The sequence below is a fragment of the Hippocampus zosterae genome, chromosome 18 (assembly GCF_025434085.1).
Source record: "Hippocampus zosterae strain Florida chromosome 18, ASM2543408v3, whole genome shotgun sequence".
Taxonomy (NCBI): domain Eukaryota; kingdom Metazoa; phylum Chordata; class Actinopteri; order Syngnathiformes; family Syngnathidae; genus Hippocampus; species Hippocampus zosterae.
This window is the reverse complement of record NC_067468.1, coordinates 3184767-3209735: the sequence shown is the minus strand read 5'-3', so window position 1 is coordinate 3209735 and position 24969 is coordinate 3184767. Positions and strand designations below refer to the sequence as shown.

The 24969-nt window shown below is 47.4% G+C and overlaps 3 long non-coding RNA genes across 3 annotated transcripts; all 3 read left to right on the top strand.

The window, feature by feature from the left end:
- The first annotated feature begins 12636 nt into the window (after positions 1–12636).
- LOC127590749 (uncharacterized) lies at positions 12637–13281 on the top strand. Its single transcript, XR_007959760.1, has 2 exons — positions 12637–12940; positions 13046–13281. It is a non-coding gene; the product is annotated as an uncharacterized LOC127590749 (long non-coding RNA).
- A 5689-nt stretch (positions 13282–18970) lies between these two features.
- LOC127590743 (uncharacterized) lies at positions 18971–19196 on the top strand. The gene is made up of 2 exons (XR_007959754.1): positions 18971–19046; positions 19133–19196. It is a non-coding gene; the product is annotated as an uncharacterized LOC127590743 (long non-coding RNA).
- A 4527-nt stretch (positions 19197–23723) lies between these two features.
- LOC127590740 (uncharacterized) lies at positions 23724–24259 on the top strand. Its single transcript, XR_007959752.1, has 3 exons — positions 23724–23789; positions 23916–24036; positions 24141–24259. It is a non-coding gene; the product is annotated as an uncharacterized LOC127590740 (long non-coding RNA).
- The last annotated feature ends 710 nt before the right edge of the window (positions 24260–24969 follow it).

Genomic DNA, 24969 nt, shown 5'->3' with positions numbered 1-24969 from the left:
TGACTCCACAATAGGTTTACGTGCACTAGTAACCATCTGAAGTTTGTTTCTAGCTAGCGGCTACATTGTAAGTAGCACAGAGCTTCCCTCAACCTCTGACTATCTGCCATAGGTGATGTGAGCCCTGTGAAGCTGTTTGGACTGTCTTGGTGGTTAATTGTCAGTTTTGCTATTCAATGTGTTTTGATGAGGCACAAAATGCTAATTTCACCTTGCAAATTGCATTGTGAAACCGCTTATTTCTTGTATTGATTCCTCCAGAAGCCAACACAAAACTTTTGTGTCTCATGTTACAAGACCGGGGGGCCACAGAATCAGGCAGCACTTCCAAATGAAACACAAGCTCAGACCAAGCATGCCCACTGAACTCTAACACTCTATCTCGGAGATAAGCAAACTGAGAGATGAGTAAAGCAGTGCTACAAGGAATGTGTCAACAAAATTGCAAAAACATGAAAGGGTAAAGATCATGTTTTACTTTTACGATGCAACTATCAGGTTCTTATTTTGCCTCGTCAGTGTTCCTTGAAATTCAGCCTTGAGATGCCTATGCGGATTTACTTCAAATTGTTTGACAGCATTTTATTTTCAATACTAGCAGCAACAAACTATTTGTCCTGAAATGTAGGCCTGGAATGTTTGTGCCTGTTTTGTGGCTATTTAAGATATTGGTGTTCTTTACATTTAAACATTAACTGTCTTAACCGGCCCGGTAGTCCAGTGGTTAGCACGTCGGCTTCACAGTACAGAGGTACCGGGTTCGATTCCAGCTCCGGCCTCCCTGTGTGGAGTTTGCATGTTCTCCCCGGGCCTGCGTGGGTTTTCTCCGGGTGCTCCGGTTTCCTCCCACATTCCAAAAACATGCATGGTAGGCTGATTGGACGCTCTAAATTGTCCCTAGGTGTGAATGTGAGCGTGGATGGTTGTTCGTCTCTGTGTGCCCTGCGATTGGCTGGCAACTGATCCAGGGTGTCCCCCGCCTACTGCCCGAAGACGGCTGGGATAGGCTCCAGCACCCCCCGCGACCCTAGTGAGGATTAAGCGGTCCAGAAAATGGATGGATGGATGTCTTAAGGCTTTAGATGTGTGACAAAAATCACTGTATTTCTGTGAATTCAATTCTTCACATTCATGCATCATTATTTTACCAATTGAAAATTCAGGGTACTGTATCTACTGTAAAAGCTACAGCGCTAAGACAGAAATATTGTACACTATGCAAAGGTATGTGTCACTGGTCGGTTCAAATAGTGCCTAGGCAGTTAACACAGAGTTTCGGTCACAAGGAAACAAACAAGTGAAGAAGGTGAAGGCAAAGCAAGAGGGTTGGCAACACAGAAAGAATGCAGGTGAAAATATTTTCGTGCATGCACTACTATTGGTCTGCAAAGCAGTGTATTACACAAAACATCAAGTGATACATCACAAGAAATGATGAGGAGAAATGACTTTTCATAAAGTTTCATAAACTTTAATTATGCTCTCAGTTTCACATTGTTCAACAATGTTTGATATTTATTGGTTTCCCATTAGCTCTTGCAATACAGAACAGCTAATCTTCCTGGGGTCCATACCATTGAAAATTAAAACAATGTGATAGCAAGATAAACAAAATAATATTTAAGATATGGTCAAGTTCACTGTTTCTGTTTTTGAAAAAACAAACAAAATAAAAACATTTTGGTCCTCTTTTTATTTGTACATGAAGTAATTTTGTAGATACTGCCACCTGTCACAGTGACATGATACTTTTGAGCTACCGGCTCAATCGTGGACTTTCACTCGAATTTATGGCCTAATGAGAAAGAATAAATATGTCATACACATGCACAACCATAGCATGTGCAGTACATCTGTGATGAATATGTGTACTGGCAATATACAGCAAAGAGAAACAGTAATGGACATGCACAGGGGCAATTCTAAGGTCAGAGGCAAGATTAATTAAAAAATAAAAAGCAAATACATCCATCCACTTTCTGATCCGCTTATCCTCACAATGGTTACGGGGCGTGCTGCAACCTATCCTGGCTGTCATTGGGCAATAGGTGGGCGACACCCTTAATTGGTTGTCAGCAATCAGCCAATCGCAGGACACACAGAGACGAATAACCATTTGCACTCACACTCACACCCAGGAACAATTTAGAGTGTTCCATTAACCTGCCACGCATGTTTTTGGAATGTGGGAGGAAACCGGAGTCCCCTGAGAAAACCCACGCAGGCACGGGGAGAACATGCAACTCCACACAGAAAGGCTGGAGTTGGAATCAAATCCTGCACCTCTGCACTGTGAGGCAGATGTGCTAACCAGTGAACTACAGGGCCGCCATAAAAAGCAAATAAACTCTTATTTGAGGGGGGGCTGGCATTCAATTTAGGGGTGCTTAAGCGTGTAACACTTAGCGCGTTTTGCAGCTTCCTTTAGCTTGTCACCAATGTGTTTGAACAAGAAATATTTTAAATTTAATTTTTTTAAATTTACCTCATAAAATCATGGACATTATTGGATTAAAAAAGAAAATCAGTATAAAACGTCGACCAGGGAACTAAAATCGAAAATAATTATGGGCCGCCCCCCCACGACTCTTGTAAGGATAAAGCAAATCGGGAAAAAAAATAGGATGGCTTTTGGGCCCTACTTTGGTAGGCAGGCAGCTGTGCACGGCGTAAAAACAGGCTCATCTTTATTCTGGTGCCGAGGCAAGTCTAATCTAGCCTCGGCGGGCATTGCGGCGCACAGCTGCCTCGCCCCCGACACACCTAATAATTTGGTAAAATAAAGTAGATTGCACCACTCCAGCACAACCTTTGTGGGGATTGGGTGCTGATGGGGGGTCACACATGAACGCATGGTCCGGGGTGCTTGGCGGTCTCCAACTGCCCACATCACATGCGCAGCCAACTACATCATCCACAAGGGGAGATCTTGCAGTTTATCTGCCAATGTCATGCATGGACCACAGGGTGTCCATTTATGTCTCTCCACTGCGCTCCGACTGTTGTGTTAAATGCAAATAATAGATGCCTTCTACGATTGGCTGGCACTTGGGTAGGTTCCTTCCCACGACAGCGCACCACCCCAACCTTATATGCCCAATTGCACCTGTGTAAAGTCTAGCAAAATACCAAAAGAAAGGAAACTCCATCCAAAAATAGGACCCTTATCGTAATAATCATTCATCCATTCATCTATTCATTATCCTCTCTTATAGCTTATCCTCATGAGGGTCGGTGGCATGGTGGAGCCATCCATTAACTTACGATGCATGTTTTTGGAATGTGGGAGGAAAATGGAGTTCCAGAGCAATCCCACACAAATATGGTGAGAACATTCAAATCCCACACAGGAAGGTAAAGCCTGAAATCGAACTATGGACCTCGATACTGTACTATGGGCAGACGTGCTGATCAGTCGATCACCTTGCTGCCCACATAAAAAATCATTCCTTTTTGTTTTGGATTGTATTTTTTTCTCTTCACATACAAATTCTCATGTATGTATGTATATTCTCAACTCCCATGTCTTCCCTGACCGCACGTTCCTGTGGAATGGAAGAGAATGTGTGCAGAGTGGGTTGGGTCCTTGATGATGTAGCCCACTTAATGCATCTGATGATGAATATGTCTGTACAGTAGTTATGGGGAGGCTATTTCCTATCATCTTTTCAGCTGCCCTCACCATCCTTTGAAAAGCTTTCCTTTCTGCAGCCATGCAGCCGCTGTGCCACACCATATTACTGCCGCCAAGGACATTCTACACCACATAGCTATAGAAGCTCCTCAAGACACACCTCCAACTTTATAAGATGTCTGAAAGGCAATAACTCATTCAGTACCAGCCAATTCTAGACCAAGTCTGAAAAGACGTTTAAAAACGTCTTTGGGAATGAATGAGTTAAAAATGTGGCCCAGGTAAGCAACTTACATACCCACAAAACATTGTGACATCAACACTGAGACCCATGATACGAACTGTGGAATACAAACCACAAACAAACTCGTCAAAGTGTCGAATGCCAAAGAGAAGGATTGGAAATGTAAGTTTTACTCAGACAACTGACCCGCTCACCTTTTTTCACAAACAGACAATCGCTGTATTTACAGTAAATGTTTCTGGTCAAAATAGAAGGTGCTAATGGCAAAATATACACATAAACTGGTAACATAGAGTATGCAAGAAAAATATTCCATACATAATTTTTGATTCAATCATTTAGTTTTTGTTAAATGTAATCCAATACAACGCAGAAATGTTCAATCAATAATGTACAGTTTTATCATTGAACATTCCACGCTGGAACAATTCTTACAGAGCATTTCGGCCTTTACAGTCCAAATCAACCAGCGTTAAAAGTTTGGGGACACTGTTATAAACAAAATGTTGGTGATTGCATTAATACCAGTCAGGAATGAAATAGCCTGTGTTGTCAAAAAAAGTAAGCTGCAACACCGATACATGTGTGTCCTCTGAATTCGACCCTGATCTATTTCAAATTGAAACCATTCCTTTATGTACAGCAATGATTGAAGTTCACTGGTACGAGTTCAGTTTTTGCCAGCATCATTTAACTACTTGCTTGCAAGACATAATCAAGCTTCCCTGGAAAACTCTCACGTGATAGTCCATCTATCCATCTTCTGATCCGCTTATCCGTACAAGGGTGAGGGGCGTGCTGGAGCCTATCCCAGCTTTCTCCGGGCAGTGGGCGGGGGACAACCTTGAACCGGTTGCCCGCCAATCGCAGGGCACACAGAGACGAACAACCATCTAACTTCACACTCACACCTAGGGACAATTTAGAGTGTTCCATTAACCTGCCATGCATGTTTTGGGGATGTGGGAGGAAACCCACGCAGACACAGTGACAACATGCAAACTCCACATAGGGAGGCTGGAGCTGGAATTGAACCTGCACTTCAACACTGTGATTTCGATGCCTCCACCGGGCCGCCCAATCTTACTGTTTTATCCAGTCGTTTGTACCAGTGTTTTTCAAACCAAACTGAGATATTGTCAGGTGTGCCGTGGGAAATGACCCATTATGTATGCCTGTGAGGTCTGTCGACTGACAGATGACAGACTTCACAGGATCGTGAATCGTGTAGTACTCTTTTATACTGGTAGGTGGAAGCAGCAGCTAGCTAATTGCCTTATGCTTTGAGACAAGCGAAGTTTTTGGCGCAAGGCAATACAACGAAAGGTATCTTTCATTTAGATTTACTGTACTTTTAGATGCAATGATGCTATGCAGCCAATCAGGACATTGACTTAGAGGTAAGATTCGGGTCGGGTCGGGCCTTAAAATGTCAATCATTGGTTCGGGTTCGGGTCGGGCTCGCTGATTTATTTATTTTTTTCTAGGCTGTCAATAGTTTTGACCACGAGAGACTGTGGTTCGCAAAAAAACTGAAGTCGCCTCATCACAACACGTACTGTACTAAACTCTTGCAATGACAATTCAAAGAACTCCTTCCTGTCTCTGTCTATGATCCACCCATCATTATTCTTTTTTGTCTCTCTCCTTCTCTCTCATATAGCGCCACACTAAATTCTTAAGGACGTACTGCTGCGGTGGTTTACAGCCCAATTTTCAACCCGTCAAAATGACGGAGTTGTCGGTTAATGTAACCTCTTCAGAAAAAAAATATATAAAAGATGTAAATGATTATACAGTCTTGTTTAAGTTAGATTTCGTTCCAAAAGAAAGGCTTTGTTATCAGAAATCACCCCTCCCCCTCCCGTGTCCTCACAAATAAAATATGAAATGTCGGGTTTGCTTCGGGCTCGGGCCTTCAAATCAAGCTAAGTGATCGGGCTTGGGCCGGGTCGGTCTTAAATACCCTCGGGCCGGTTCGGGTCGGGCTCGATTTTTTTTCGATCTTAGCTCTACATTGACTGTCCTTCCTTGCGCATGTTCTCTGCGCAATAACAATAACAGTGCGGCGGCGATAAGTGACGCTAATGCTATAATCTTTATAATGGCGAAACGACTGGGCAGTGAACGTGATACATCGACCCCCCTAAACCAAAATAAGAATGAACTGCGGTTCTTTTAAGTTGGAGTACGTGCAAATAGAAGAACAAGCAGTGAAACTGGGTGAGATCTTTTCTTTTTCGAGTGAGAAAGGTCTGCTCTGTAAAACATGCAGCAAAGCAAAAGTTGTAAGCCAATTTTCCGATGGAAAATTATGGACTAAATGGAAGCTGGACTACCTCAAGTGACACATTCAGTAGAAAAGTCATTTGAATGATGTTGGAATGATACAACGACTCAAAATGGGAAAAGGGATTGGTACAATATTGCGGGAGAGTGCAAACGACCGGGAGAAAAAAAGTCACAGAAAAAATCCGACCCTTAGCAAATTAGTTCTAATTGACTATATTTTACTTGCCATTAAAATGAATGCACCAAATATTGGATTTGATGTTGATTTGATTCCTATTCAAGGAGTTATAATATAGCGCTTAATTGTTAAAATGAGCTCTTTTTTCACATTTTCAGGTAGTGGTGTGCAGTGGGATTTTTGTCAATGAAAGACATATGCGTTAGCTCGAAAAAGATTGAAAAACACTGGTTTGTACAAATCAATCACCGCAGGTTAATTTGAGGTTGGGAAAACTCTCACGATAGTCCATCCAACCATCCATCTATTTCCTGATCTGCTTTATCCTCACAAGGGTCGCAGAGGGTGCTGGAGCCTATCCCAGCCATCTTCGGGCAGTAGGCAGGAGACACCCTGAACCGGTTGCCAGCCAATCGCAGGGCACACAGAGACGAACAACCATCCTCGCTCACACTCACGCCTAGGGACAATTTAGAGTGTTCAATCAGCCTGCCGAGCATGTTTTCGGAATGTGGGAGGAAACCACAGTACCCGGAGAAAACCCACGTAGGCCCGGGGAGAACATGCAACCTCCACACTGGGAGGCTGGAGCTGGAATTGCACCTCTGCACTGTGAGATTGAACCACTAACCGCTGGACGCCCTAGCAGAAACTTCAAGTAAAATAATTAGCCTGACAATGCATTTAGCTACATGAAGAAAATAAAAATTTTGACTGCAAACTTAGATGGTTGGTTAGGCATAGTAGCTATCAGGCAGCGTAATCATGTCTTTTTGGAATCAAATTGGAAAGACACAAAGCAAAATATGTACAAAAAATAAAAATGATCAAGGATTGACTGAAATACAAGATTAAATCTTCAATTTTAAGTCCTGTGTTAAGAGACTTGAGTCCTTATTTTCTGTGTGCTGCTTCTCCGCCTACTGTCGGTGTCAGTACAGCCCAAGGTATAGAGTTACATGCGGTTTCGAAAACAAAAAAAAATCCGGATATCAAAACATACTCAGTATGGGACCTCGCTATATTATAATGCTAATATTCTATCTCTTATAAAGTGAAATTGTAATGTAGGTTTATATGCAGCAGTAGTGCTCCCTCCTGTGATCGTTTGGTGTATTGTTTGCTGGTGCTGTGGCTTACCTCCACTTGGATGCTTTTTTTCCTCATATGCTTTCTCTATGCTTTGCCATGTCTTTATTAATATCATGGTCACGTGTGTGTGTGTGTGTGTGTGTGTGTGTGTGTGTGTGTGTGTGTGCGTGTGTGTGTGTGCGTGTATGTGTTTGCGAGCATAGGCATGCTTATGGGATATATATCTATGCATGTTAGTGGGGGGGGGTCTCCTTTTCATGTTGTAATTTTGAAAATTTAAATACACAGCACTTTGACTTGTGTTTTATGTACGAAAATTGCTATATCAGCGAAGTCTGATTTTATTGAAAACACAGAACTCCAATGTGGCAGGATTAAAGGCCGACCCGTTCAAGTTATACTGTTGAATTTATTTTAGAATATTATGACTTTTAGAATAATAACTCGCTATTAGCATGAGACACTGAGTTGTGTGGTAATTAGCTTAGCTATTACCAGATTTTATTTTTCAGTTTTACGATGGCCTAAAGAGGGTAATGGTTGAGACCATTGTTCAAATAAACCAAACCAAAAAGGAATCGAAGTCTGCTGATTTGGAACGTCGTTAACTCGCTGTTACACTGGTGAAAAACTGGACACTTTGGAGTGAGGACAGCATAGCTAACAAAACATTGTCTTTTCTTGTTTGAAATGAAGCGCCTTTTCCTCTCTCCCTGACCCAATGACTTACCACAAAGGTTTAAGACAGGTGTTATGAAGGTTATTAAAGGCTTGTTAAGAGACTCCATTTTTTTCCTCAGAGCCTGTCACGTTTTCAAAAACGAAGGTGCTGATTGGATGATGAGGAGATCTGTGTGCTGTAGATTAGATGGATAGTATTTCTAAAATGCTGAGAAGATGGTCACAGCTAATTTGAATCTGAATATAGAGATCTGAATTCAGTTTGAATTAACTGAAAGTGAACATAATGGGCTTGAATTTTCAGTGAGGATCAAAAAAAGAAAATGAAATACATTTCATACTTCCTCTCCGTGAGCCGTCACCTTACCGTGGTGGAGTGGTTTGTGTGTCCCAATGATCCTAGGAGCTAAGTTGTCTGGGGCTTAATGCCCCTGGCAGGGTCACCCATGACAAACAGGTCCTAGGTGAGGGACCAGACAAAGCACGGCTCACAAAGCCCCTTATGAAAAATAAAATCGATGGTCCTCAGTTTCCCTTGCCCGGACGCGGGTCACCGGGGCCCCCCTCTGGAGCCAGGCCTGGAGGTGGGGCTCGTTGGCGAGCGCCTGGTGGCCGGGCCTACACCCATGGGGCCCGGCCAATGGGTGTTCTCATGGTCTCACCACCCGTGGGAGGGGTCAAAGGGGTCGGGTGCAATGCGAGCTGGGCGGCAGCCAAAGGCGGGGACCCTGGCGGTCCGATCCTCGGCTGCAGAAGCTAGCTCTTGGAACATGGAATGTCACCTCTCTGGCAGGGAAGGAGCCCGAACTGGTGTGTGAGGCAGAGAAGTTCCGGCTGGATATAGTCGGACTTGCCTCCACACACAGCCTAGCTTCTGGTACCAGTCCTCTCGAGAGGGGTTGGACTCTCTTTCACTCTGGAGTTGCTCACGGTGAGAGGCGCAGAGCAGGTGTGGGCAGACTTATTGCCCCCCGGCTCAGTGCCTGTACATTGGGGTTCACACCGGTGGACGAGAGGGTTGCATCCCTCCGCCTGCGGGTCGGGGGACGGGTCCTGACTGTTGTTTGTGCATATGCACCCAACAGCAGCTCAGCATACCCACCCTTTTTGGAGTCCTTGGAGGGTGTGCTGGAGAGTACTCCTGCTGGGGACTCCCTTGTTCTACTGGGGGACTTCAATGCTCACGTGGGCAATGACAGTGAGACCTGGAGGGGCGTGATTGGGAGGAACGGCCCCCCCGATCAGAACTCGAGTGGTGTTTTGTTATTGGACTTCTGTGCTCGTCACGGACTGTCCATAACGAACACCTTGTTCAAACATAAGGGTGTCCACATGTGCACTTGGCACCAGGACACCCTAGCGTCTGGCGGAATCCCCTGTCAGAAGGAGTTTCAATTCCCACCTCTGACAGAGCTTTTCCCATGTTCCGGGGGAGACGGGGGACATTGAGTCCGAGTGGACCCTGTTCCGTGCCTCTATTGTTGAGGCGGCCAATCTGAGTTGTGGCCGTAAGGTGGTTGGTGCCTGTCGTGGCGGTAACCCTCGTACTCGCTGGTGGACACCAGCAGTAAGGGATGCCGTCAAGCTGAAGAAGGAGTCTTATCGAGCCTTTATGGCCTGTGAGACCCCAGAGGCAGCTGACGGGTACCGACTGGCCAAGCGGAACGCAGCTTTGGTGGTCGCCGAGGCAGAAACCCGAGCATGGGAAGAGTTCAGTGAGGCCATGGAAGCCGACTTCCGGACGGCTTCGAGGAAATTCTGGTCCACCATCCGACGTCTCAGGAGGGGGAAGCAGTGCACCACGAACACTGTGTACAGTGGGGATGGGGGACTGCTGACTTCGACTCGGGACGTTGTGAACCTGTGGGCAGAGTAGCTCAGCCTCCCTGGTAAGGTCTATTCAGGAGTGCTGGAGAGGAGGGTCCGTCAGGAAGTCGAGCCTCAGATTGAGGAGGAGCAGTGTGGTTTTCGTCCCGGCCGTGGAACAGTGGACCAGCTCTACACCCTTAGCAGGGTTCTCGAAGGTATGTGGGAATTCGCCCAACCAGTCTACATGTGTTTTGTGGACTTGGAGAAGGCGTTTGACCGTGTCCCTCGGGGAGTTCTGTGGGGGGTGCTTCGTGGGTATGGAGTACCGAACCCCCTGATACGGGCTGTTCGGTCACTATACCACCAATGTCAGAGTTTGGTTCGCATTGCCGGCAGTAATTCGAAATCGTTTCCAGTGAGGGTAGGACTCCGCCAAGGCTGCCCTTTGTCACCGATTCTGTTCATAACCTTCATGGACAGAATCTCTAGGCGCAGCCGAAGCGTTGTGTGGGTCAGTTTTGGTGGCCTCAGTATTGCATCCCTGCTTTTTGCAGATGATGTGGTGCTGTTGGCTCCTTCAAATAGGGCTCTCCAACTCTCACTGGAGCGTTTCGCAGCCGAGTGTGAAGCGGTTGGGATGAAAATCAGCACCTCCAAATCTGAAACCACGGTCCTCAGTCGGAAAAGGGTGGAGTGCCCCCTCCGGGTCGGGGGGGAGATCTTGCCCCAAGTGGAGGAGTTTAAGTATCTTGGGGTCTTGTTCACGAGTGAGGGCAGGAGGGAGCGAGAGATCGACAGGCAGCGGTGCAGCGTCTGAGCCAAAGGGCGAAGCTCTCAATTTACCGGTCGATCTACGTTCCAACCCTCATCTATGGTCACGAGCTATGGGTCGTGACCGAAAGAACGAGATCCCGGATACAAGCGGCCGAAATGAGTTTTCTCCGCAGGGTGTCCGGGCTCTCCCTTAGAGATAAGGTGAGAAGCTCGGTCATCCGGGAGGGGCTCCGAGTCGAGCCGCTTCTCCTCCACATCGAGAGGAGCCAGATGAGGTGGCTTGGGCATCTGATTCGGATGCCCCCTGAACGCCTCCCTGGTGAGGTGTTCCGGGCATGTCCCACCGGGAGGAGACCCCGAGGAAGACCCAGGACACGCTGGAGAGACTATGTCACCCAGCTGGCCTGGGAACGCCTCGGGATCCCCTGGGGAGAGCTGGAAGAAGTAGCTAGGGAGAGGGAAGTCTGGGCTTCCCTGCTAAAGCTGTTGCCCCCGCGACCCGGTAGAAGATGGATGGAAGGATGGATTTCATACTTTTAAATTCAGTTTTAAGTTTTGCGGGATGTCAGTTATAAACTAATAAAATAAAATCTAAAATGTACAAATATAATGCAGATTTTAAATTTAATGATTAAAATTAAATACAAACTCAATTTAGATCCTGTGATAAATTGGAAAAACTCGAAGGAAGCGACAATTTCTCACTTTCACACAATGAGTGTGTCGTTTATTTTGCAGAATTTGCACACCAAAACGAGCTTTCGCGCCAAAAAACGAGAACCGCTGAAAATCAGTTTCCATAGCGACAAGCAAAACTAAACATGGCGGTCCTTAAAGGGACCGCAATTACTTGTAACCATTGCATTCACATATTTGCAGTTCGTAGTGAATTATATATAGAGAAGTCACTGCAATACGTTCCATTCAGTTTTTCAGCGCGATTGCAATAAAAAGCAGTGAAAAATAGCTGACAGCTAAACAACTTCAAATGTGTTTTATACGTATTAGTTTAACAAAGTATGAAAAGGACAAGAAAAAAGGTTGCTATGTTGTGCATTGTTGTTTGTAATATGCAGAACGGGGTCCTTCTTCCCTTATTTCCTGTCATGTCTTCTTCTGTTTTTGTGTTTGGTGTTCAGCTCCAGCTGGAGAGGAGGCCATTCCCTCCAGCGATGCAGCTGTTTTGCATTGTAATCAATTTCTGGAGCTACTTAAGGACTGCTTTGTTGTCAAGTTGCTGTCAGATTATTCGCCTTGGTCACGGACCAAGTGGAAATCTCGAGTCGCTCAAGTTCTTGTTCTCTGTTTTTGCCATAATCTTATTTTGTTATTATGTAGTTAAGTTTCATAGTTATAGTGTAGTTTGTTTTGTGTTTCTTAGTGATGGGTCCAGCGACACCGATGCATTGACACATGCGCCGGGCTCACAGAGCAAACCACGTGTCAATGCATGTGCTGGCTCATTATGTCACGTGATTGACACGTGAACTGCGTTGACACAGTCCAGGCTTCTAATTGACACACCGGCTGCGTTGACACAGTCCAGGCTGCTAATTGACACATCGACTGTGTTGACACAGTCCAGGCTGCTAATTGACACATCGGCTGCGTTGACACAGTCCAGGCTGCTAATTGACACGTGAACTGCACCGGTGCAGTTTAGACCGCATCGGCTGCTTGGCACAGTACAGGCTGCGCCACTTAGTCCAGGGGGCGTCGACTCAGTGCAGAGGGCGTTGACGCAGCAAAAGCCCGCCGCACAGTGTTTATAAGGAAGTGGGTTTGGCGACACAATGCCACTTGCCGAAACAAGCCAGACCTCACTCACGCTCGCTTGTCGAAGTTCGTGTCAGTGCAGACTTCGTGTTCGTGCCTTTCCTTCCTTGCCGATTATGGAGCAGAGACGCAAATCATCCGCCGTGTGGGACCATTTTGATGTCGCGGAGAATAAGGTATTATTTATTTATTTATTCAAATCGCCTTCTGTCGCCGAGAGCCTCTCGGCGAGAGGCACTCGCCGAGTGCCTCTCAGATTATTGACATGTGTTGTACCATTCTAATCCGAATACATTTCAAGGTAACTCTTGGTTACTTCTTATTCACATTTCATTACAGGTGAAATGTCGAATTTGCCGGGTCGAATTGTCATACACCAACAGAAGCACCTCCACCATGCTGAGGCATTATCGGGCCAAGCATGAGAATGATGTTCGCGATACACCCAGTATTACGCCAGGTATACAAACGTTCACTCATCTTTTCACGGTTGCTATGTTGATGATTTAATTGACAATCAGTAATTATTATTGGTTGACTCTCCACTCCATGTTTGACAATCAAGGTTCCAGGAAGCAGCTGTACTGGAAGGACCAACACACTTCTTTCCCAAACCTCTCCCACCTCGCAAAGGAGTTCCTTTGTACGCCAGCCTCATCCGTCCCTTGTGAGCGTGTGTTCTCCACAGCAGGAGAAATCGCTTGTAAAAGACTCAACAGGCTGAAGTTTAAAACATTGGAGCATCTTATTTTTCTCAATAAAAATTTGTGAAATAAAAGCCCACAAGCATCCTCATTCAAATGATCTTCACATTATTTGAACACATTGAATGTTGCAAAATGAATGCATGGATGTGAATGATATTGTATACACTTCATCATCAAATCGATGAATGACCTTATGAAAATGTCTTGGAACAGTTGTAGATGCAAAACCGTGCTGGCAGCTACATAATAGATAATAAAAGAAAAATATCCCAAACCATAGGGATCCTCCCAAAAACTAAGGATGTGCTGAATAAGAGATCCTTGTACACATACTTTTATTACTTCCATATTTGACCTATTGTGTGGGAGTATGGGGAAATGCCAGTAAAACACTGTTTTAAAACTACTATACAAAGCAATCGGAACAATCACTGGTTCCAAATGGACGGAACCCACAAATCCACTGTTTATCAAATTAAACAATGAAATCTCATGACCTGATTGACTTCAAAATCGCCCAATTAATGTACAAAGCACACAATAACCTTTGCCAAAAGATCCAGAAGCTTTTTAAAATTCGAGAAAGTTGTCATAATTTAGGGGGTACTAATCTATACAAAAAAATCCAAAACATTAACGAACATCACACAAAGGAGTGTATCTGTAATAGGTGTAAATCTGTGGAATGATTCTGAAACGGACCAGTAAAATGAGGAACTCTCTTGCTGAGATTAAAAATGAATTCAAGAGTATTACAAGACAACTACACAAATCAGAATTAAGATGATAAATTCGATGCACTCATGAAATATAGCAATACATCAGAAATACATTGATGAGATTATTTAATATATTAATGAAATGTAGCATCCATTATGAATATGAGAAAATCGACATATACATGTGCTCTAAAGAGTATGTACTGTATATACAAACCTAATGTAAAAATGTATTAGTACAGCATACATAAGGGCATTTGTTGATATTTAGACTTTCTTTCCTATTTAGAAAAATGATCAATTCATATATAAGAAGGGGTAGGACTCGGGGTAGGTTTTTTGCTTCTTTCTACTCCTTTGAACACATATTTGTGATGATGACTATTTTCTTTTCCTTTTTTTATATCTTACCTTCACCTTTTGCCAATTTATTACCAAATTGTATATTTATGTTCAATATACAAAACAGGGCGGCCCGGTAGTCCAGTGGTTAGCGCGTCGGCTTCACAGTGCAGAGGTACCGGGTTCGATTCCAGCTCCGGCCTCCCTGTGTGGAGTTTGCATGTTCTCCCCGGGCCTGCGTGGGTTTTCTCCGGGTGCTCCGGTTTCCTCCCACATTCCAAAAATTTGCATGGCAGGCTGATTGAACACTCCAAATTGTCCCTCGGCGTGAGTGTGAGCGTGGATGGTTGTTTGTCTATGTGTGCCCTGCGATTGGCTGGCAACCGATTCAGGGTGTCCCCCGCCTACTGCCCGGAGACGGCTGGGATGGGCTCCAGCGCCCCCCGCGACCCTCGTGAGGATCAAGCGGTACGGAAGATGAATGAATGAATGAATGAATATACAAAACAATTTATCAGTCAGTTCAGTCTGTTAAGTGGGTTGGCTGCAGGGATCTTGAAGGTCCAGCAGGTGGCAGTGGTCAGTGACACAGTATCAGCACAGTATCAACACAGTGTGTCAGTGTGTCGACACACCTCATGAGGCCTCATGGACCCATCACTAGTGTTTCTCTCCCGATTGGATCTCCTTGTCCTTTTGACAAGCTATTTACATTCATTTTTCCTTTGCCTTCTGCATGCGCTTTTCGTTATTCATGGTTCTCCTGGCCCTGCTTACCTGTAATCTCATTTGTACTTTGCCGGTCTTGCGCCCTTTTTGTAAATAAACGTGTTTTTTTTTAAATAAAATACAATACATCAGCCCCTCCGTGAGTCGTCACCTTACCGTGGTGGAGGGGTTTGTGTGTCCCAATGATCCTAGAAGCTAAGTTGTCTGGGGCTTTATGCCCCTGGCAGGGTCACCCATGGCAAACAGGTTCTAGGTGAGGGGCCAGACAAAGCACGGCTCAAAAGACCCCAATGACGACAAAAATAAATGGATCTAGGTTTCCCTTGCCCGGACGCGGGTCACCGGGGCCCCCCTCTGGAGCCAGGCCTGGAGGTGGGGCTCGTTGGCAGGCGCCTGGTGGCTGGGCTTACACCCATGGGGCCCGGCCGGGCACAGCCCGAAGAGGCAACGTGGGTCCCCCTTCCCATGGGCTCACCACCCATGAGAGGGGCCAAAGGGGTCGGGTGCAATGCGAGCTGGGCGGCAGCCAAAGGCGGGGACCCTGGCGGTCCGATCCTCGGCTGCAGAAGCTAGCTCTTGGGACATGGAATGTCACCTCTCTGGCAGGGAAGGAGCCCGAGCTGGTGTGTGAGGCAGAGAATTTCCGACTGGATATAGTCGGACTTGCCTCCACACACAGCCTGGGTTCTGGTACCAGTTCTCTCGAGAGGGGTTGGACTCTCTTCCACTCTGGAGTTGCTCACGGTGAGAGGCGCAGAGCAGGTGTGGGCATACTCATTGCCCCCCGGCTCAGTGCCTGTACATTGGGGTTCACACCGGTAGACGAGAGGGTTGCCTCCCTCCGCCTTCGGGTGGGTGGACGGGTCCTGACTGTTGTTTGTGCATATGCACCAAACAGCAGCTCAGCATACCCACCCTTTTTGGAGTCCTTGGAGGGTGTGCTGGAGAGTACTCCTGCTGGGGACTCCATTGTTCTGCTGGGGGACTTCAATGCTCACGTGGGCAATGACAGTGATACCTGGAGGGGCGTGATTGGGAGGAACGGCCCCCCCGATCAAAACCCGAGTGGTGTTTTGTTATTGGACTTCTGTGCTCGCCACGGATTGTCCATAACGAACACCTTGTTCAAACATAAGGGTGTCCATATGTGCACTTGGCACCAGAACACCCTAGGCCGCAGTTCGATGATCGACTTTGTAGTTGTATCATCGGATTTGCGGCCGCATGTTCTGGACACTCGGGTGAAGAGAGGGGCGGAGCTGTCAACTGATCACCACCTGGTGGTGAGTAGGCTCCGATGGTGGGGGAAGATGCCGGTCCGTCCTGGCAGACCCAAACGTATAGTGAGGGTTTGTTGGGAGCGTCTGGCGGAATCCCCTGTCAGAAGGAGTTTCAACTCCCACCTCCGACAGAGCTTTTCCCATGTTCCGGGGGAGACGGGGGACATTGAGTCCGAGTGGACCATGTTCCGTGCCTCTATTGTTGAGGCGGCCAATCTGAGTTGTGGCCGTAAGGTGGTTGGTGCCTGTCGTGGCGGCAATCCTCGTACTCGCTGGTGGACACCAGCAGTAAGGGATGCCGTCAAGCTGAAGAAGGAGTCCTATCGAGCCTTTATGGCCTGTGGGACCCCAGAGGCAGCTGACGGGTATCGACTGGCCAAGCGGACCGCGGCTTCGGTGGTCGCCGAGGCAAAAACCCGAGCGTGGGAAGAGTTCGGTGAGGCCATGGAAGCCGACTTCCGGACGGCTTCGAGGAAATTCTGGTCCACCATCCGACGTCTCAGGAGGGGGAAGCAGTGCACCACTAACACTGTGTACAGTGGGGATGGGGCGCTGCTGACTTCGACTCGGGACGTTGTGAACCGGTGGGCAGAGTACTTCGAAGACCTCCTCAACTCCACCAACACGCCTTCCTTTGAGGAAGCAGAGCCTGGGGACTCTGAGGTGGGCTCTCCTATCTCTGTGGTTGAAGTCACCGATGTGGTTAAAAAGCTCCTCGGTGGCAAGGCCCCGGGGGTGGATGAGATCCGCCCGGAGTTCCTCAAGGCTCTGGATGTTGTGGGGCAGTCCTGGTTGACACGCCTCTGCAACATCGCGTGGTCAACGGGGAGAGTGCCTCTGGATTGGCAGACCGGGGTGGTAGTCCCTCTTTTTAAAAAGGGGGACCGGAGGGTGTGTTCCAACTACAGAGGGATCACACTCCTCAGCCTCCCTGGCAAGGTCTATTCAGGGGTGCTGGAGAGGAGGGTCCGTCAGGAAGTCGAGCCTCAGATTGAGGAGGAGCAGTGTGGTTTTCGTCCCGGCCGTGGAACAGTGGACCAGCTCTACACCCTTAGCAGGGTCCTTGAGGGTATGTGGGAATTCGCCCAACCAGTCTACATGTGTTTTGTGGACTTGGAGAAGGCGTTTGACCGTGTCCCTCGGGGAGTTCTGTGGGGGGTGCTTCGTGGGTATGGGGTACCGAACCCCCTGATACGGGCTGTTCGGTCACTATACCACCGATGTCAGAGTTTGGTTCGCATTGCCGGCAGTAAGTCGGAATCGTTTCCAGTGAGGGTAGGACTCCGCCAAGGCTGCCCTTTGTCGCCGATTCTGTTCATAACCTTTATGGACAGAATTTCTAGGCGCAGCCGAAGCGTTGAGGGGGTCCGTTTTGGGGGCCTCAGTATTACATCCCTGCTTTTTGCAGATGATGTGGTGCTGTTGGCTCCTTCAAACGGGGCTCTCCAACTCTCACTGGAGCGTTTCGCAGCCGAGTGTGAAGCGGTTGGGATGAAAATCAGCACCTCCAAATCTGAAACCATGGTCCTCAGTCGGAAAAGGGTGGAGTGCCCCCTCCGGGTCGGGGAGGAGATCTTACCCCAAGTGGAGGAGTTCAAGTATCTTGGGGTCTTGTTCACGAGTGGGGGTAGGAGGGAGCGGGAGATCGACAGGCGGATCGGTGCAGCGTCTGCTGTGATGCGGACGTTGTATCGGTCTGTCGTGGTGAAGAAGGAGCTGAGCCAAAGGGCGAAGCTCTCAATTTACCGGTCGATCTACGTCCCAACCCTCACCTATGGTCACGAGCTATGGGTCGTGACCGAAAGAACGAGATCCCGGATACAAGCGGCTGAAATGAGTTTTCTCCGCAGGGTGTCCGGGCTCTCCCTTAGAGATAAGGTGAGAAGCTCAGTCATCCGGGAGAGGCTCAGAGTCGAGCCGCTTCTCCTCCACATCGAGAGGAGCCAGATGAGGTGGCTTGGGCATCTGATTCGGATGCCTCCTGAGCGCCTCCCCGGTGAGGTGTTCCGGTCATGTCCCACCGGGAGGAGACCCCGAGGAAGACCCAGGACACGCTGGAGAGACTATGTCACCCAGCTTGCCTGGGAACGACTCGGGATCCCCCGGGGAGAGCTGGAAGAAGTAGCTAGGGAGAGGGAAGTCTGGGCTTCCCTGCTAAAGCTGTTGCCCCCGCGACCCGGCCCCGGATAAGCGGTAGATGATGGATGGATGGATGGACAATACATCAGTGTTTTTCAATCTTTTTCGAGCCAAGGCACATTTCTTTCAGTGAAAAAATCCTGCGGCATACCACTACAGTACCTGAAAATGCGAAAAAGCTTATTTTAACAAGTAAGTGTTATATTGTTACTATACGCGTTTTTTATTGCGCTCTCCCGCAATATTGTACCAATCCCTTTTCCCATTGTAAGTGTCATCAGAATCGTTTAATTGGAAATGAATATTTTGTTTCTACTTCAAGGCAAAGAGGACATTTTTGTTTTTATGTACGTTATTTATTCACATTGTGAAATATTTATTTTGTCATGTTAAGTTTTGTTATTTTGATGTTATCGCTATTATCGATAACATCAATATGGTTTTGCCCAGCCACGTACAGACACTCGAACGCAAGACGTAGAAGAGCAGCAGCTATAAGGACTGTTCGCTAGCCGTTGAAGGTATTTTGTGATTTAATTGGCTGTGTATCTAAATGTAAGACCTGATTGTAATTGTTATATTTTGTCATTTAGAAACGGAAAGTGTATTTTTTGTTGTCCAAGGCCTCTGAAGTGGCAGGCAGCAATGAGGTTAGCTTTAGCCCACATTTTTTGTATTAGCCTCGTATATTGTATCTCTATTGTAAATTGCTGAATGTATTTTATTTTACCAACAGTTTTCACGGTGTTGGTGTACAAAGACAACCCCAAAGACACTATTAAACACCCGTCATTTGGAAACCGTGCCCTGGTTTTGTTACTTTGGAGCTACACCCATCTTGAGTCTTTGTATACAGTAATTCCAACAGCATTCAAATGACTTTTCTGCTGAACGTGTCGCTTGAGGTAGTGCATTTAGTCCGTATTTTACCATCGGAACATTTGCTTCCATCTTAAGCTTTGCTGCATTATTTTGCAGAGCAGGACTTTCTCACGTGATAAAGTTAATATCTCACCCAGTTTCACTGCTTGTTCTTCTATTTGCACATACTCCGACAGCCATTCCAATTTAAAAGAACCGCAGTTCATTCTTATTTTGGTTTGGGGGGTCGACGTATCACGTTCACTGCCCAGTCATTTCGCCATGATAAAGATTACCGCATTAGCGTCACTTGTCGCCGCTGCACTGCTGTTGTTATGGGACAGAGAACGTGCACAAGTACTGTCAATGCCGTGATTGGCTGCATAGCGTCATTGCATCGTATCGTGTGATTGGCTGGACACCTGTCACTCACTGAATTACACAGCAAATTGAAACAGGGAAAAAAAAGTTATATATCTAATTCGATTGCAGTGCGTTCACTGCGCTGGATAGGTTTTCTTGTCCGTTGAGAGTGTGTGACCAGTGCGCAATTTAGAGGGAACATTGGTGCCATTGCATCTCCAGGAAACGTAAAACAAAATAAAAGATACCTTTCGTTGTATTGCCTCGCATCGGAAATGTCGCTTGTCTCAAAGCATAAGGCAATTTCCTAGGTGCTGCTGCTCCCTACCGGTATGGAAGAAAAAAAAACGCAATATATATTGTAATGCCCTGCAATACGGAAAGAAGGATGCACACAGTCGGTGTAATCTGTCGTTTTTTAATAACAAAAAGAGCAATAACACACACATTCATCAGAGTTGCTGTTGGCCACAACTCCACACTCAGACTAACTGCCGTGATTAACTGCCAATATTCCCCAACCTGGCTCGTCCCCTCTTTGACATCACCAAATACAAGAAACAGATATTACACTGCCCTCCACTTTATGAAACACTCGCCGTGCGGGGTCAACAAAAGAGTCCTCCAGCTGTCGTGGTCTTCGTCTCGTCTCTGTGGTCGGCCTGGCTCCGAGTTGACACCGCCCTCAGCTGGCTGACTTAGGGCAACACTGGTGGGATCTGGGGAACATGGATCCACCACATGTTCTGAACTGGCTGATGAAGCAGCCCCGACCTGTTGGCCGACCTGTCCCGATGCAGGGCAACCTTTCTGCCCCTGGGGGGGACTGCCACCCGATAAACTACCTCCCCCACTCGCTCAAGTACCCTACATGGCCCGTCCCAATGGCTATCTAGCTTGGGGCAGCGCCCTTTTTTTCTTTTAGGTGTATAGACCCAAACCAGTTCACCAATCTGGAAGTTCAGCCCCTTGCTCCGCACGTCATAGTTTCGCTTTTGATGTGCACCCTGTTTCTCCAGCTGGTCCCGTGCGAACGCGTGCGCTGCCTCCATTCGATCCTGCAGTCTCAGAGTATGCTCCAGCCCTGGCTGGTCGTCTGAGCCGCCGGGAGGTCTTCCAAACGCCATCTCTGTCGGTGTCCAAATTTCCCGGACCAGCATCGGCAGAGCAGGAGTACAGCTTGTGGAACGTTGAACCGCTGAACAATTAGCCATCAGTACCAGGGGGATGTGCTGTTCCCAATTACATTGGTGTTTGGAGGTGAGGATGGCAAGCTGCTGCTGCATGGTGCGGTTAAATCGTTGCATCCACAGACCATCGCTCTGCGGATGCAAAGGGGTAGTGTGTGTTGTCTGCATGTCAAGACGTTTACAAAGAGAAGCAAAAAATTTGGACTCATAATTTCTGCCTTAGTCACTTTGGAGGATATCTGCAGTCCCAAACCGGCAGAACATGCCCTCCGGTAGCGCATCTGCCACTGTCTCTGGCTCTTCGTCTGACAGCGCGTATGCCTCGGGCCACTTAGTAAAATAGTCCATCGCACATAGCACGTAACGGTTCTCTCTGTCCGTCACAGGGAAAGGGCCCATAATGTCCACAACAACCCTCTCCATGGGGGCCCCAACCCTCTGTTGCTGAAGCGGTGCATGCGATTGGTGTTGAGGTCCCTTGTTGGCCGCACACTCGTCACAGCGCCGGGAGAGTCCTCTACGTCCTTTCGATGCTGACCCCAATAGAAGCCGTGGCGGAGCCATAGGAGGGTCTTTGTGCTGCTAAAGTGTCCTGAGCCGGTGCTCCCGTGGTATGCTCTCAGCACCGTCTCTCTAAGAGCCCTGGGCACTACCACCTGCCATTTCTCTTCCCCGGTGGATAGTTTCTTCCAGACACGCTGCAGCACGCCGTCCTTCATGTGCAACACAGCAAACTTGCTCCAAAAGCCTTTGGTGGCAACGGAGAGTCCCATCACGCCTTCCTGCCAGTCTGGACTGTCGCACAGGGTTGAGATCACGGTCCTCTTCCTGCATGGCAGCCCACTCAGTGTCCACAGCCTCCAAGGTGCAGCATGGCGGTTCAGCAGCAGTCGCTTCCCCACACAGCTCCAACTCCCTGGCATACCGCCGGTCACAGTAGCTGCAGCCACTAACAGAACATGGCCGCCGGGAAAGGGCGTCCGCATTGGCGTGCTGAGCCCCAGCCCGATGTACCACAGTGAAGTGGAACGTCTGCAACTCCTCCAGCCACCATGCTACTTGGTCTTCTGGTTCCTTGAACGACATCAGCCACTGTAGTGTGGCGTGATCCGTCCTGATGGTGAAAGGCACGAAATAGACCACCACTCATTCACCTTCCGGCCCCACCTGTGACACCACCGCCCCCATGCCGACATTACTCGCGTCCGTGTCCAGCACAAAAGTCAAGGTTGGATCTGACAGAACAGAAGTGTTCATGAGGGCTCTTTTTAGGCTGGAGAACGCATCCTGACAATCCGGCATCCACAGGAAGGGTTGGTTGCCTGTAAGGAGGCGGAACAGGGGCGCCCCAATGCAGGAGAATCCCTTCACAAACCACCTGCAGTACGAAGCCAGCCCCAAGAAGCTTTTCAACTGCTTCTGGTCCCTTGGTACTGGCCAATCTTTAATGGTGCGGACCTTCTCCAGCGTGCAGATGCCCTCACCGTTCATTCGGTGGCTCAGGAACTACACCTCCCGCTGCATAAAGTAGCACTTTTCTGGGTGCAGTTTCAGCCCAGCCGCTGCAATTCCCCCCAGCACCAGTCTGAGTTCATTGCAGCCTGAAAAGACCCAACATGGACGAGGACATCATCCAAATACACCAGGCATCTTTGCCTCGGAATGTTTGAGAGCACTGTGTCCATTAAACGCTCAAATGTTCCTGGTGCATTGCATAGTCCAAAACTCATTACCTTAAACTGCCAGTGTCCTCGGATGGTGCAGAATGCCGTCTTGGGTCTGGACTCCGTGGTGAGGGGGACTTGCCAGTAGCCACTGCGCAGGTCGAGTGATGAGAACCACGCGGAACCTGAGACCAGATCCAATGTCTCGTCTATCTGTGGGAGCGGGTAGCAGTCCTTCCTTGTCACCTTATTGAGTGGCCTTTAGTCCACACAGAACCGCAGTCTGGTGCTCTTTTTCCTGGGGACCATGACCAAGCCAGACGCCCATGGACTGTCGGAGGGCTCTATGATCCCTGCCTCGAGCATGCCACGTCTCTCCTGATCTGCGGCCTCCTGCTGGACCAGAGGTAGGCCGCCCAGCAGGGCCACCCAGCAGGAAGTGAATCAACATTCTACAATTACAAAACCACAGCATCCATTAATTTAGCCAAAATAAAATCTGTCCTTTTCTTTCCTGACAACGGCAAAGAATTGGGAATTGGGCTGCAAGGGCAGTATTCCAACATGATAACGACCCCAAACACACCCTCAAGATGGTCACTGCTATACTAAATATGTTAAGATGCATTGTTTGTCCACGGTGTCACCCCTCCCTTTTTGTTGTTCCCTTTTTCATTGTGGATTAGTTATACTGCTAATTGGTGCACCTGGCCTCCCTTAAACACCTGTGAGTAGTGATGGGTCCAGCGACACCGATGCATTGACACATGCGCCGGGCTCACAGAGCAAACCACGTGTCGATGCATGTGCTGCTTCATTACGTCACGTGATTGACACGTGAACTGCATAGGCTGCGTTGACACAGTCCAGGCTTCTAATTGACACACCGGCTGCGTTGACACAGTCCAGGCTGCTAATTGACACATCGGCTGCGTTGACGCAGTCCAGGCTGCTAATTGACACATCGGCTGCGTTGACACAGTCCAGGCTGCTAATTGACACGTGAACTGCACCGGTGCAGTTTAGACTGCATCGGCTGCTTGGCACAGTCCAGGCTGCGCCACTTAGTCCAGGGGGCGTCGACTCAGTGCAGAGGGCGTTGACGCAGCAAAAGCCCGCCGCACAGTGTTTATAAAGAAGTGCGTTTGGCGACACAATGCCACCTGCAGAAACAAGCCAGACTTCACTCACACTCACTTGTCGAAGTTCGTGTCAGTGCAGACTTCGTGTTCGTGCCTTGCCTTCCTTACCGATTATGGAGCAGAGACGCAAATCATCCGCCGTGTGGGACCATTTTGATGTCCTGGAGAATAAGGTATTATTTATTTATTTATTGAAATCGCCTTCTGTCGCAGAGAGCCTCTCAGATTATTGACACCATTCTAATCCGAAGACATTTCAAGGTAACTCTTAGTTACTTCTTATTCACATTTCATTACAGGTGAAATGTCGAATTTGCCAAGTCGAATTGTCATACACCAACAGAAGCACCTCCACCATGCTGAGGCATTATCGGGCCAAGCATGAGAATGAAGTTCGCGATACACCCAGTATTACGCCAGGTATACAAACGTTCACTCATCTTTTCACGGTTGCTATGTTGATGATTAATTGACAATCAGTAATTATTATTGGTTGACTCTCCACTCCATGTTTGACAATCAAGGTTCCAGGAAGCAGCTGTACTGGAAGGACCAACACACTTCTTTCCCAAACCTCTCCCACCTCGCAAAGGAGTTCCTTTGTACGCCAGCCTCATCCGTCCCTTGTGAGCGTGTGTTCTCCACAGCAGGAGAAATTGATTGTAAAAGACGTTTAAAGTTTAAAACATTGGAGCATCTTATTTTTCTCAATAAAAATTTGTGAAGTCAAAGCCCACAAGCATCCTCATTCAAATGATCTTCACATTATTTGAACACATTGAATGTTGCAAAATGAATGCATGGATGTGAATGATATTGTATACACTTCATCATCAAATCGATGAATGACCTTATGAAAATGTCTTGGAACAGTTGTAGATGCAAAACCGTGCTGGCAGCTACATAATAGATAATAAATTCCTATTTATTATCATCTCAAACCGCTTCAAACAACAAAGCATGTGATGGAGAAGTGGTTAGGACTGCACGACTGTCCGTGTATTATGTTATGTGTTGTGTTTATTATTTTACTTAACTGTTTTGTAAAGCGCTTTGTTACAGCTGCCGCTGTTGTGAAAGCGCTATATAAATCAGCATGTCTTTTGTATTGTAAAAGAAAAATATCCCAAACCATAGGGATCCTCGTAGACATACTTTTATTACTTCCATATTTGACCTATTGTGTGGAAATATGGGGAAATGCCAGTAAAACGCACTCTGTTTTAAAACTACAATACAAAGCAATCAGAACAATCACTGGCTCCAAATAGACGGAACCCACAAATCCACTGTTTATCAAACAATGAAATCTCATGACCTGGTTGACTTCAATTAATGTACAAAGCACACAAA